Below are 13,752 nucleotides of genomic sequence, written 5' to 3'. Positions count from 1 at the left end.
AATACTTTCTTATTTCTGTTATAATGTGAACCAATTGCTTTCTAGACTTGTTTTCAGCTCTCTAGGATTTCATTTTGATTAGACTCAAGTTAATACCACAATTTTTTTTATAACTAGTGGCTTCTTTTTGGTTTCGCCCTTATTTTCTTGGTGAATATCTAGCTTCCTTGGGGGGAGGGGGTGAAAGGGAAGAGTGGGAGATAAATTTGGCATCCTTGTATTTCTGAAAATGATCTGATATTTTGCCCTCATGCTTGGATTGATAATTTGATTACATGTTGGTTTCATAATTGGAAATAATTTCCCCCTTGAACTCATAGGCATTGCTTTACTGTCTTCTAGTATCTCAAACTTCGGATGAAATGTGTAATAATGAGTTTCATTCTTGCTTATTTAAAAAAACATGTGATCTCTTACTTCTGTGAGGCTTTTAAGGTCTTCTCTTAGCTTTAGAAATTTCACAAGAATATGTGTAGTAGGTATAATGATCTTTTTTCCAGTCCTTGTGATGGGCACTTGAAGGGCTCTTTCTTTTTTTTTTTTTTTTTTTTTTGAGACAGAGTCTCGCTCTCTCGTCCAGGCTGGAGTGCAGTTTCATGATCTGCGCTCATTGCAAGCTCTGCCTTCCGGGTTCATGCATTTTCCTGCCTCAGCCTCCCGAGTAGCTGGGACTGTAGGCGTGTGCCACCACACCCTGCTAATTGTTTACATTTTTTAGTAGAGACGGAGTTTCACAGTGTTAGTCAAGATAGTCTCAATCTCCTGACCTCGTGATCCCCCCACCCCCGCCGCCCCCGCCTCAGCCTCCCAAATTGCTGGGGTTACAAGCGTGAGCCACTGTGCCAACCAAGGGCTAACTCATTTTGAAGGCTTTTGTTCTGCAATTTGGAAATTCTCTATTTCTTAGATAATACGATCTCCTTAAAAATTATTTTTAAGACTTCCATGTTTTAGATGGTGCTCTGTTTTCTCAGGGGATTCTCAACTTTCTTGAATTCTGAATTTTTGTTTCTCATGTTTTAAAAACATTCTCAACTGATTTTTTTTTAATGACATTCCTTTGTTTGATGTTCTGTGATTTTGTTTTTCTCTAGAATTACTTTATTTTGGTCTTGTTCTTTACTCAGATTCTTCTTGTCATACTTCTGATTGTTTTTTGTGTTTTTGTTTTTGAGATGGAGTCTTGTTCTGTCACCCACACTGGAGTGCAGTGGCGCTATCTCGACTCACTGAAACCTCCACCCTCCAGGTCCAAGCGACCCTCCTGCCTCAGCCTCCCGAGGAGCTGGGACTATAGGCATGTGCCACCACGCCCGGCTGATTGTTTGTATTTTTAGTAGAGATGGGGCTTCACCTTGTTAGCCAGGATGGTCTTGATCTCCTGACCTTGTGATCCACCTGCCTCTACCTCCCAAAGTGCTGGGATTACAGGCGTGAGCCACTGCACCTGACCTAATTGTTATTATTTCATTTTTATTTTTTTGAGATGGAGCCTCATTCTGTCTCCCAGGCTGGAGTAAAATGGTGTGATCTGAGCTCACTGCAACCTCCATCTCCTGGGTTCAAGCAATTCTCCTGCCTCAGTCTCCCAACCTGGGACTACAAGTGCGTGCCACCATGCCTGGCTAAGTTTTGTATTTTTAATAGAGACAGGATTTCACCATGTTGGCCAGGCTGGTCTCGAACTCCTGACTTCAAGCGATCCACTGGCCTCAGCCTCCCAAGGTGCTGGAATTACAGGCGTGAGCCCCTGCGCTCGACCTGATAGTTATTATTATTTCATTTTTGTTTTTTTGAGATGGAGTCTCATTCTGTCTCCCAGGCTGGAGTGCAGTGGTGTGATCTGAGCTCACTGCAACCTCCACCTCCCGGGTTCAAGCAATTCTCCTGCCTCAGCCTCCCAAGTAGCTGGGACTAGAAGTGCATGCCACCATGCCTGGCTAATTTTTGTATTTTTAATAGAGACGGGGTTTCACCATGTTGGCCGGGCTGGTCTCGAATTCCTGACCTCAAGTGATCCACTGGCCTCAGCCTCCCAAAGTGCTGGGATTACAGGCATGAGCCACCACACCTGGCCTGTCTATATATATTTTAATGTCAGAGAATAGATAGGGTGATTGGAAATGTTGTATATAGGTAGAGCTTGTTGACTGGTGGGCCTTGCTCATTCAATAAATACTTTAGTATGTAATATGTGTAGGTGTCAGATAATTCACTTTATGATAATTGGATAGGGAATTTTTGGAAGGGAAGGCAACCATTCCTAGAATTCCAGAATGAAGAGGATGTTATACTTATTTTCACAGGTAGTTTATTCATTTTCCTTAAAAAGGAACTTTTCTTGTTGCCCCATTTTCAGCTCTTTTTCTCATTTATGTTTTTCTTCTGGTTCCTGTCCCCTTCTCCTTTTTCTTTTTCCCTCCTCCTCTTTTTTTTTTTACTCCTCCTTGCAGAGCTGGGCTAACCCCATAGGCAGTGTGACCAAAGTAACCCTTTTTCTCATATCTGTCTAGAAATTTAAGTCCAGATTTTTTCTGACTTTCCCAGGCAATTAGACTCTCCTGTTGTTTATGTAGTTGGCCTATAATCCCTTCTTTTGCATATTCTAGGTTGTGAACATTTTCTGCTGTATTTTATCTTATTTGAGCTTCCCTGTGAGACTTAGTGAAACATCTGGTCTATTTATAGCCTCTCTCTCATTTTTTCTACTGTTAGAGATTTATTCTCTTTTAAAATACCTAGCCGAGTGCTATGGTTGTGTGAGGAGGATTGCTTGATCCCAGGAGTTCCGGGCTGCTGTGCACTGGGCCGATTGAGTGTCTGCATCAAGTTCAGCATCAGTATGGTGACCTCCAGGTTGCCTGAGGACGGGTGAACCAGTCTAGGATGGAAATGGAGCAGGTCAAAACTCCTATGCTGATAGTGGTGGGATTGCACCTATGAATAGCCACTGTATTCCAGCCTGGGCAGCAATGAGACCCTGTTTCTTTAAAAATAATAGTAAATTAAAATGCTTTTATTGTCATTTTAGCAGATGAGTCCTGTGCTTCATCTGGCCTTTTGAATCTAAAAGCATTTTAATTTTATTTTATTTATTTTGAGACAGAGTCTTACTGTGTCACCCAGGCTGGAGTGCATTGGCACAGTCTCGGCTCACTGCAACTTCCGCCTCCCAGGTTCACGCAATTCTTGTGCCTCAACCTCCAGAATAGCTGGAATTACAGGCGTGTGCCACCATGACCAGATAATTTTTGTACTTTTAGTAGAGATCAGGTTTCACCATTTTGGCCAGGCTGGTCTTGAACTCCTGACCTCAAGTGATCAGTCCATGTCAGCCTCCCAAAGTGCTGGGATTACAGACACAAGCCACTGTGCCCATCCATGATTTTATTTTTAATTAAAATTAATCTGGATTATAAATTGAGAGAGATCAGTATACTCTTAGGGATTATGAAAGACAGTGAGCTTACTTAATAGTCAGCAGGTCTCTTGAAAGTAAATGTCGTCTTAGAGCTGGGCGTGGTAGGTCACACCTGTAATCCCAGCACTTTGGGAGGCCAGGCGGGTGGATCACCTGAAGTCAGGAGTTCCAGACCAGCCTGGCCAACATGGTGAAACCCTGTCTCTACTGAAAATACAAAAATCAGCTGGGTGTGGTGGCATGTGCCTGTAATCCCAGATACTCAGAGGCTAAGGTAGGAGAACCCCTTAAACCGGGAGGCAGAAGTTGCAGTGAGCAGAGATCATGCCACTGCACTCCAGCTTGGGCAACAGAGTGAGACTCCGTCTCAAAAAAAAAAAAAAAAAAAGTCAATGATGTCTTAGAAACAAACCTTAAAAAAATCTTAGTCTTACTCATGGTAAATGTAACGTAAGTCTAAGCCAGCCTCAGCTCTTGCCTGATATTACTAGTCTCCTTGTTTCTATTCTACACGTATTCTCTACACAGCAGTGAGGGTAATCATTGCAAGTAAAATATTGCCTTACTTATTTGCTTAAATTCCTCCCATAGTTTCCCTTTACACTTAGAGTAAAATCCATACCCTTTCTCCTGATCTGTAAGATTGTATGCAGTCTCTTGCCTACCTCGTTCTTCACCCATGTTACCTACTGGTATCCTGCCTGTCTCCTGATTTAGCTACACCAGCATCCTTGATAAATTATTCAAAAAGCCAAGCTTATTCCTCATGGCCTTTTAGAATTGGATTATAAAGAGGGTGAACTGCTTATCCCTTCTTACCATTCAGTGCTGCTCAAAAGTTATGTTCTCAGGGAGGATTTTCCTGACCGTTTTATCTGAACTATGGTCTTTCTCTCCCAAATCACTGCCTGTCCTGTGCACTGCTTTTAATTTCTCCTTAGCATGTATCTGAAATTATATTATGTATTTGCTAATGGTCTTTTCCCTATTAGAATGCAAGCTCTATGAGGGCAAGGAGTCTTGTCTTGTTTACTGCTGTATTCTTCTAGCACAAACACACATACCCCCTTAGAACAATTGTAGGTACACAATAGAAATTCAGCAAATGTTTGGGTGAATGAAATGACAGTGTGGCCCTAAAATACTATTTTAAAACTTGTTTTATTTCCAGGTTATATTTTCTTATTTAATGTGTGTAAAAATGTGGTGGTATGAATTTTTTTTGGTTTTAAAAACTTTAATAGTGAGTTTTTGTGGGCAAAATGAAGGTCTCTTAGAAGTTAATACAGTTTAACCTTAAAATCTGTTGTAGACCGGGCGCGGTGGCTCAAGCCTGTAATCCCAGCACTTTGGGAGGCCAAGATGGGCGGATCGCGAGGTCAGGGGATCGAGACCATCCTGGCTAACACGGTGAAACCCCGTCTCTACTGAAAAAAAAATACAAAAAACTAGCCGGGCGAGGTGGCGAGTGCCTATAGTCCCAGCTACTCGGGAGGCTGAGGCAGGAGAATGGCGTAAACCTGGGAGGCGGAGCTTGCAGTGATCTGAGATCTGGCCACTGCACTCCAGCCTGGGCGACAGAGCAAGACTCCGTCTCAAAAAAAAAAAAATCCGTTCTAAAATTATTTGACATTTTTCTCACTGAATAAGAATGAGAAGGAGGAAGCATAGTGTAGAAAAGTAGCATGCGGGATAGAGTGGTACTGGATTGTAATTATGTAAGGTAAGGAAATAATATGCTTTGCCTATTCCTTGTCACCCTTTTTTTCTGCCTTATAGATAAGGAAAAAAAAGATTGAATAAAAGGGTTTTAATTTTAATGATATGTCTTATGTGAGTATTGTTTTGGTTATACTAGTTACTGAAATGTGTATCATGTCACATTTGACTTTTTTTTTTCTTTTTTTTTGAGATGGAGTTTTGCTCTTGTTGCTCAGGCTGGAGTGCAATGGTACAGTCTTGGCTCACTGCAACCTCTGCCTCCTAAGTTCAAGCAATTCTCTTGCCTCACCCTCCCAAGTAGCTGGGATTACAGACATGCACCTCCACACCCGACTAATTTTTTGTATTTAGTAGAGACAAGGTTTCACCATGTTGGTCAGGCTGGTCTCGAACTCCTGACCTCAGGTGATCCACGTACCTCAGCCTCACAAAGTGCTGGGATTACAGGTGTGAACCACTGCGCCTGGCCACAATTCACTTCTAGATATAAGCTTTGTTTTTGTAGTATGATAACAGATTAGTTGATATGGTAAATATCCAAAAGGTGAACCATCAAAGGTTTAGCTGCTATGTTAACTGAGAAGCATTTATGGAATGTAATTGTTCTATACTTGGTACGTTAAAAGTTTGATTTTAAAAATAATCATGTGGATGATTCTGTCCTTTTCCTGGAATTATTATTCTGTGTAGTATTTCCCAACTGGGGCAATTTTATATCCTTCCAGCCCCATCCCCAGGTAACATTTGCCAATGTCCAGAGACATTTTTTATTATCAACTTGGGGTATGCTACTGGCACCTAGTAAGTAGAGATTAGAGATGCTGCTAAATATCTTACAGTGCACAGGATAATCTCCCATAACAAAAAATTATCCAGCTCGAAGTGTTAAAAGTGTTAAGGTACTTTAATATAATGAATAACTTGTAACAGAAATTTGAACTCTAAAATAATAGTTACTAGAAAGGTCAGCATGTTTACTGATTGACTTCATCGGGGAGATTCCCCATGCTACTTTAGTCACTCCATACTAGGGTCAGATACTTTACATGGTCTTTTTTTTTTTTTTTTAAACGGAGTCTCACTGTCACCCAGGCTGGAGTGCAGTGGCACAATCTCTGCTCACTGCAAGCTCCGCCTCCTGAGTTCACACCATTCTCCTGCCTCAGCCTCCCGAGTAGCTGGGACCACAGGCGCCCACCACCACGCCTGGCTAATTTTTTGTATTTTTAGTAGAGACGGGGTTTCACTGTGTTAGACAGGATGGTCTTGATCTCCTGACCTCGTGATCCACCGGCCTCGGCCTCCCAAAGTGCTGGGATTACAGGTGTGAGCCACCGCGCCCGGCAGGCATGGTCTTTTATTATGCTGAAACAAAAATGCTTTTTTTCCCCCATAGTGAAAAGGATTTTGTTGGAATAACTGGATAATTTATTACCTACTGTTAATATTGCTTGAGATGTGATGTCATAAGGATCAAAATAATAGTCGTCTCCTTGTAGAAAGTGGTACAGCCAATTGACAAAGTTAGATATGTTCCCTGTCATTAAAATAAATTCAATGAATTATTGTTACTCTCTTTTGAAGGCTTTTTTTGTTTGTTTGTTTTGTTTTGTTTTGTTTTTTGAGATGGAGTTTCGCTCTTGTTGCCCTTGGCTCACTGCAACCTCCACCTCCCAGGTTCAAGTGATTCTTCTGCCTTGGCCTCCTGAGTAGCTGGGATCACAGGCATGCGCCGCCACACCTGGCTAATTTTTGTATTTTTAGTAGAGACAGGTTTCGCCATGTTGGCACGCCGGTCTCGAACTCCCAACTTCAGGTGATACACCCGCCTCGGCCTCCCAAAGTGCTGGGATTACAGGAGTGAGCCCCTGCGCCTGGCCCTCTTTTGATGGCATTTAAACAACCTTCTTAAATTCTTTCTGGAAGCACTTATAATTTTAAAGATGTAATATGATCAAACACCTTTTTAGTCATGGAGTAATCCATTCAGAAGCCTCATTTGTTTATATTAGTAAATTGGTGAATTTCTGTCACCTAGTCATTGTAAATATCCATTATTATTTTTCCATTCTTTGAGTTTTGAAAGTGCATTTAAATGTTTAGCAGTTAATTTTTTTTTTTTTTTTTTTTTTGAGACGGAGTCTCGCTCTGCCGCCCAGGCTGGAGTGCAGTGGCCGGATCTCAGCTCACTGCAAGCTCCGCCTCCCGGGTTCACGCCATTCTCCTGCCTCAGCCTCCCGAGTAGTTGGGACTACAGGCGCCCGCCACTGCGCCCGGCTAGTTTTTTTTTTTTGTATTTTTTAGTAGAGACGGGGTTTCACCGTGTTAGCCAGGATGGTCTCGATCTCCTGACCTCGTGATCCGCCCGTCTCGGCCTCCCAAAGTGCTGGGATTACAGGCTTGAGCCACCGCGCCCGGCCAGCAGTTAATTTTAATGAAGTTAATTAGAGGGCTGTTGCAAGTCCTCTGCATTTTGTATCTCAGGAATATTATCTTTCTTTTTAAATTCATATTCTTAAAAGGTATTTCTTTATCGGTTTGAATAAAACTGAAGTTTCTCTTATGCAGTATGCTGTGGGGGCACTGTTGGTGTATAAAATAAATTTAGCTCTTGATTGTAAATGAAATTCTAGTCTATTGGAAAATAACATATTATCTGATAGAGCTATAACTAAAATATAGTACAGACACAGAGTGGGGAATAATTCCATTTATGAAGATGCAGAAGCTTTATGTAGTTTGGTATGGTTAGATTATAGGGGTGTTCCTTAGTAGTTTGGTGTGTCATGATGAGAAATGAGACCTGAAAAGCGTAGGACTATGGAATGGAATAGCAGAATAGTATTCATAAGTTTATGTATTATCCTTGAGATGATGGGGGAGCTATTTCAAGTATTGAGTGAGATAAAATAACAAGTTTTGGAAAATAAGGATTTTGGAAAAACTCACCAAGTAATGTTATTGAAAGGTTGCTTGAAATGAAAAGGTACGTTTGTATGAAAGGAGATCAATTTGGACATGTTTGAGCAACTCATAGAGAAAGTGATGTGAGGCTGACACTAGGAAATTAGAAGTAGCAGGGATGTATGAGTGTTATAGATGCTGTGGAATATATTTTGAAGAACTTTGCAACCAGTTGAATAGTAAAGTAGGGGAATAACAGGAGAGTTTAAGGCCAAGCATATTTAGTTCATGAGGTGGAAAGATAAAGAATAGGTTTGAAGGTGTCTCTACCATTGTTTTTACCCACTTTAGGCTAAATTTTGCCAAACATAATTTTTCTGATTTTTTTTTTTAAAGTAGCATTTCTAAATAGAAGTACCTTGGAATGACTATTGATATACCTAGGCTGGGCGTGGTGGCTCACACCTGTAATCCCAGCAGTTTGGGAGGCCAAGGTGGGTGGATCATGAGGTCAGGAGTTTCAGACCAGCCTGGCCAACATGGTGAAACCCTGTCTCTACTAAAAATACAAAAAATTAGCTGGGCATGGTGTTAGGCAGCTGTAATCCCAGCTACTCAGGAGGCTGAGGCAGGAGAATTGCTTGAACCTGGGAGCCAGAGGTTACAGTGAGCCAAGACCATGCCACTGCACTCCAGCCTGGGCAACAGAGCAAGACTCTGTCTCAAAAAAAAAAAACAAAAAACAAAAAAAAAACAAAAAACAGAAACTATGGATATACCTTATGAAAATAAGGTCTTGCTAAATAATGAAGGCCTGGCTAAATAATAATGACATATCCACTTAAAGGAAATCTGTGTAGGCTGATATGGGAAGCTCTGTATGTAGATGAGGAACAAAGTACATATGTGCATACATATATGCTGGCGTATACGTAGGTTTTTTTCCACCTTAATTAGATGATAGAAATAGTACTTGTTATCTTGAAGGAGAGAGATTGAGATACTTAGGCTTTTCATCTTTTTGTACTACATGACTTTAGCTATGTGCATGTAATGTGAGTACATTGTAAAAATGTGAATGCAGTTTGAGGTACCTGCTGAGAGATTCCATCAGGCAGTTGGGATAATGTCTGAAACTTAATAGAGGGGACTGTTAATAATCCAGAGTAGGCCGGGCGCGGTGGCTCAAGCCTGTAATCCCAGCACTTTGGGAGGCCGAGGCGGGCGGATCACAAGGTCAGGAGATCGAAACCACAGTGAAACCCCGTCTCTACTAAAAATACAAAAAATTAGCCGGGCGCGGTGGCGGGCGCCTGTAGTCCCAGCTACTCAGGAGGCTGAGGCAGGAGAATGGCGGGAACCCGGGAGGCGGAGCTTGCAGTGAGCCGAGATCGCGCCACTGCACTCCAGCCTGGGAAACAGCGTGAGACTCCGTCTCAAAAAAAAAAAAAAAAAAAAAAAAAAAATAATCCAGAGTAGATATACAATGCAAAAGGACAAGAATGCATCAGTAGAAACAAAGAATTAGTGGATTTGTAATAGTGGAACCTTTACAGGTGTGTGACTTCATAGAAAATTACAGTAGCAGAAATTCAAAGCTTTGTTTTATTTATGTTAAGTGAAACTGCATTTTCTGTTTGGTATAAATAAATGTTTCCATTGATTGCTGTTGAAAGGTGGCACTGTCCTTCCATAATAGTGGGTTAGTGAAAGAAATTTGTACTCTTGATTTTTATTTTTTATTTTTATAAGAGAGAGGATCTTGCGCTGTTACCCAGGCTATGGTGCAGTGGCATGATCACGGCTCACTGCAGCCTTGAGCTCCTGGGCTCAAGCCATCCATCCTCCTTAGCCTCCCAAGAAGGTGAGACTACAGGCATGTGACAACACCCCTCAGCTAATTTTTTTTTTTTTTTTGAGAGACAGGATCTCGCTATGTTGTCCAGGCTGGTCTTGAACTCCTGGTCTCCGGTGATGCTACTACCTTGGCCTCCCAAAGCACTGGGATTGCAGATGTGAGCCACTGCACGCAGCCCTCTTGATTTTTCTGATCAGCAGTTTTAGGTGGTGACGGCTACCTAACTAGTATAGAGTTATAGAATTTATCATTTCTAAGTACCCTTTTTCTTAGACTTTCATGTGTAGAAGTTTTATGTTTAACTTTTCATTGACTATGTTTTTAAAAGTAAAATTCCTCTAATTTGTTAGAATTTACTTGTGGGGAAGGAGAGGTTGGAATGGAACACAGCATAACCCATATATAAGATACATGTGACAAATATCTTTTTTTGTTTCTAATTCTTTTTAGTTTCTGTATTAATTAATGATAGTATGTATTTCAGAATAGAGGCTAAGAACCGTATAAATTTTAAAGACAGCAAAATTTCTGGCAAGAAACATTGTATCTTTTTTCATGGGTTTAGCACTTAGTTTTAGAAGAATTTGTGGTGGTTTAGTCCGTTATTCTGATTTAGAGGGAAACCTGTCTCAACCCTGAGCAAAGAAAGAACTGTATTTGAGCATAGTTCTTTACATGTTTTATTCTGTGGCCAAAGTATATCAGGATATACCATGATGTTCATCAATATAATTAACTCCAATGTTGTATTAGTGATATACCAGATTTGTATGTATATTGTTATAGAATGCATTATTTGATCTCTAAAAGGTAGTTCTGAATGACTTTCACAGAAGGAAGCCTGTGATGAAATAAACCTGTTTTGATTTTACTGTACCCTAAATCTTTTAAGTAAGTCTTCTATATTTCCTGTTTTATTTTAATGCAATAAAGCTTTCCTTTGACAGTGACCTTGACTCAGTTTAAGGATTGATTCTGAATATAGGAGATGGTAATAGAAAAAAGTACCATTTAAAAAGTGGGAGATTTTAGGCTGGGCACAGTAGCTCACACCTGTAATCCCAACACTTTGGGAGGCAAAGATGGGAGGATCACTTGAGCCCAGGAGTTCAAGACCAGCCTGGGCAATATAGTGACATCCTGTCTCTACAAAACATAAAAAACCAGCCAAGTGTGGTGGTACACGCCTGTAGTCCCAGCTACTCAGGAGGCCGAAGAGGGAGGATACTTTGAGCTCCGGAGGTGGAGGTTGCAGTGAGCTGAGACCGCGCCACTGCACTCCAGCCTGGGTGACAGAGCAAGAAGACCTTGTCTCAAAACAAAAAAAAAGAAAAAAAGTGGTGGGGAGATTTTGACATTATTGCATTCATTTGTTTCTTAACTTCCCGTCTATAGCTTATCTGCTTCTATAATTGTCAATCCTTAAAAACTGTCATACCTCATCTGGAAGAATTTTTATTGAATAAAGGCATAACAGCATATGCTACCATAAGCGATGTTAAATTATATATGAGTACATTTCAGGATAGTATGTTATTGTCATAGTAAAAGGAAGGAGATGAATTAATGAATAATATAATTTAAATTTGCTTTGGGCCTTGCAGCACTTGCTGTTCATGGCTGTACCTGATCTTTTTGCAGTTTGTCTGTATTTAGCTTTATGTCTAATTGAAACTGTGTCTGTAGTTAATTATTTGGCTGTATGTGAAAGTTCGTTTGAGGAAAGGAGAGGTTATTCGTATTCTAAAAGTGTATGTGTACTATATAATTAATGTTGACAGTATGGTAATTAGAGTTTTTTATCTGGCATCTCTTAAAAGTAACAATTTTTAATTCTATTTTTTATCAGCTTTAAATATAGAATGTATAATGTAAATGATTTATATTTTAAAATTTATTGTGTCTTGATCCTCTTGAAATTGACTACATTTAAATTCTTTGCACATCCTAATGTCTGTGAGAATGATTCAATAAAATAACAAAAAGTCATATTTAGGTAATGCATTTGGTTTACTCATTTTTATTTTAATAGAGCCCTGTGCAGTAGAATTGGTTTTTTTAATAATGTTACTGCACAGTAGTCTAGCAACTACTTACGTAAACAGTGTGAAGGTTTTTATACTTCTGCCAGACGACAACTTAATATGAAACACAGAGTTGTTTTATTTGTCTCTACAAAGAGCAGTAGTGTCTTTCAGGCCGGGGGCAGGGAGATTTCTTATACTTTCTTCCCTAAGAATAGTTATTTGAATATGAATACTTAAAATCTTTTCGTCTCTGACTTTGCCACTGTGTGACCTTGGCAAAGCCCTTGATTTTACATAATTTCCACATCAAAGTAAGGGATAATACCCTTTGCTTCTTATCTTAACATATTATTTTAAGTGTTAAATAAGAAAAGTACGTATCAAAGTAGCTAGAATTACTATTTTGAAAAGATTTGCATTAGTGAAATTTGGTAGACAGTTCAGCTAACGGTTATTTAGAGTCTAATGTGGTGAGATAAAAAACTACACTTGATACTCATCTGTTTATACAACAGAACTATTCTGGTGATTAATTATAAAACATATCCCCAATGACAGTGTGCTAACATTATGTTCCCACAGAAGAAAGTTTTTGTATACTTGGGATTTTAGTTTTTGGGATAAATCTGGGGCATATTTGGAATAATAATGATATATATTTGAGCATTTGATAGCATGTTTAGAAATCAGTTTTTGTTTTGATGGCCTGCTTTGCCCTTAGTTTGTAAGCGATCACGTGCTGCTAGTGCTAGGCATTAGTGAATAGATGAATAAGGTGTGATTTCCCTGTCACTCAAAGAATGTGCAATGTGCAGATACCTTCATTGCTCCCAGACCTTACATATCTTACAGTTTTTGTCTTAGTACTCAGAGTAGGTAAGTAGTGGCATTGGTACCTTCTAGTGTGTAAAAATTGTTAATTTCAGAGTACAAGATACTGTATTTTAGTAGTACTAATGCAAAAACATCTCAGTCTGTGATTTTTAGATTTCATTTATTCATTAGCAAGTATTGACACCTATTATGTACCAGGTACTCTAGGCATCTGTGCTAAATTAGTGAACAAAGGTAAGCCCCCTGTCTTTGTGGAGCTTTTGTGTTCTAGTGTGACAGTCAACTATGAACTTAATAAATTATGTAATATGTTAAAAGATAAATGCTACGCAGGAAAATAGAGCAGGTTAAGGGGGATTATTATTGAGGCAAATGGGCATGGGCATATTGTTATTTTAAATAAGGTAGTTATGGTCTCAGAGAGAGGTGACATTTAAACAAAGACTTGAAGGAAGTGAGTTGGCTATGCAGATATTTGGAAGGAGAATGTTCCCAATAAAAGAAATAGCCGGGAATGGATCTGGAACCCATTGAGGAACATAAAGGAAGGCCTTGGAAGCAGTATAAGAGAGGACTAGAATAGTAAAAGATGAAGTTGGAGAGAAGAACAAGATTATGGGAAGTTTTCATAGGATGATATAAAGACTTTGGTTTTTTTCTGAGAGTGAAGTAGTCATTGCAAGATTCTGGATATGATCTGACTATAAGCTTGGCTGCTAGCTGCTGTTATGACAGGTTGAGAACTTTAGCTTTGTATACCCAAGAGAATAGGAATTTGAGAGTCTAAACGTGTCTTATGCAAACCAGAAGCTAATGATTCTGTGTTCACACTCACCGAGCAGGCGGGTCTTCAGAGAGAAAAAAGTCCTGATACTTTCCAAGGTTCTTTGGTATAGATCAGCTTGATTCTTGTTGTGGTGTCCCTCTTTTATCCTTAGATTTTAGCTTTCTGTGGTCTGTCAGTTTCCACTAGCTAATCTTTCCAA

At 39.8% G+C, this 13,752-nt stretch overlaps 1 protein-coding gene and 1 long non-coding RNA gene across 3 annotated transcripts in view; both read left to right on the top strand.

The window, feature by feature from the left end:
• Positions 1-13,752, top strand: part of MED13 (mediator complex subunit 13) — a 125,795-nt gene that overhangs the window by 56,934 nt on the left and 55,109 nt on the right. The gene's annotated exons all lie outside the window — the stretch shown is intronic.
• Positions 526-8,807, top strand: LOC144335493 (uncharacterized). Of its 2 annotated transcripts, none has more exons than XR_013406375.1 (3): positions 526-1,725; positions 5,577-6,285; positions 8,676-8,801. It is a non-coding gene; the product is annotated as an uncharacterized LOC144335493 (long non-coding RNA). The 2 variants fall into 2 exon arrangements; XR_013406376.1 differs by having other exon boundaries at positions 527-1,742; positions 5,591-6,285; positions 8,676-8,807.

The sequence above is a fragment of the Macaca mulatta genome, chromosome 16 (genome assembly GCF_049350105.2).
Source record: "Macaca mulatta isolate MMU2019108-1 chromosome 16, T2T-MMU8v2.0, whole genome shotgun sequence".
Taxonomy (NCBI): domain Eukaryota; kingdom Metazoa; phylum Chordata; class Mammalia; order Primates; family Cercopithecidae; genus Macaca; species Macaca mulatta.
The sequence above is the reverse complement of the archived record's forward strand: the minus strand, read 5'-3'. Positions and strand labels throughout refer to the sequence as shown.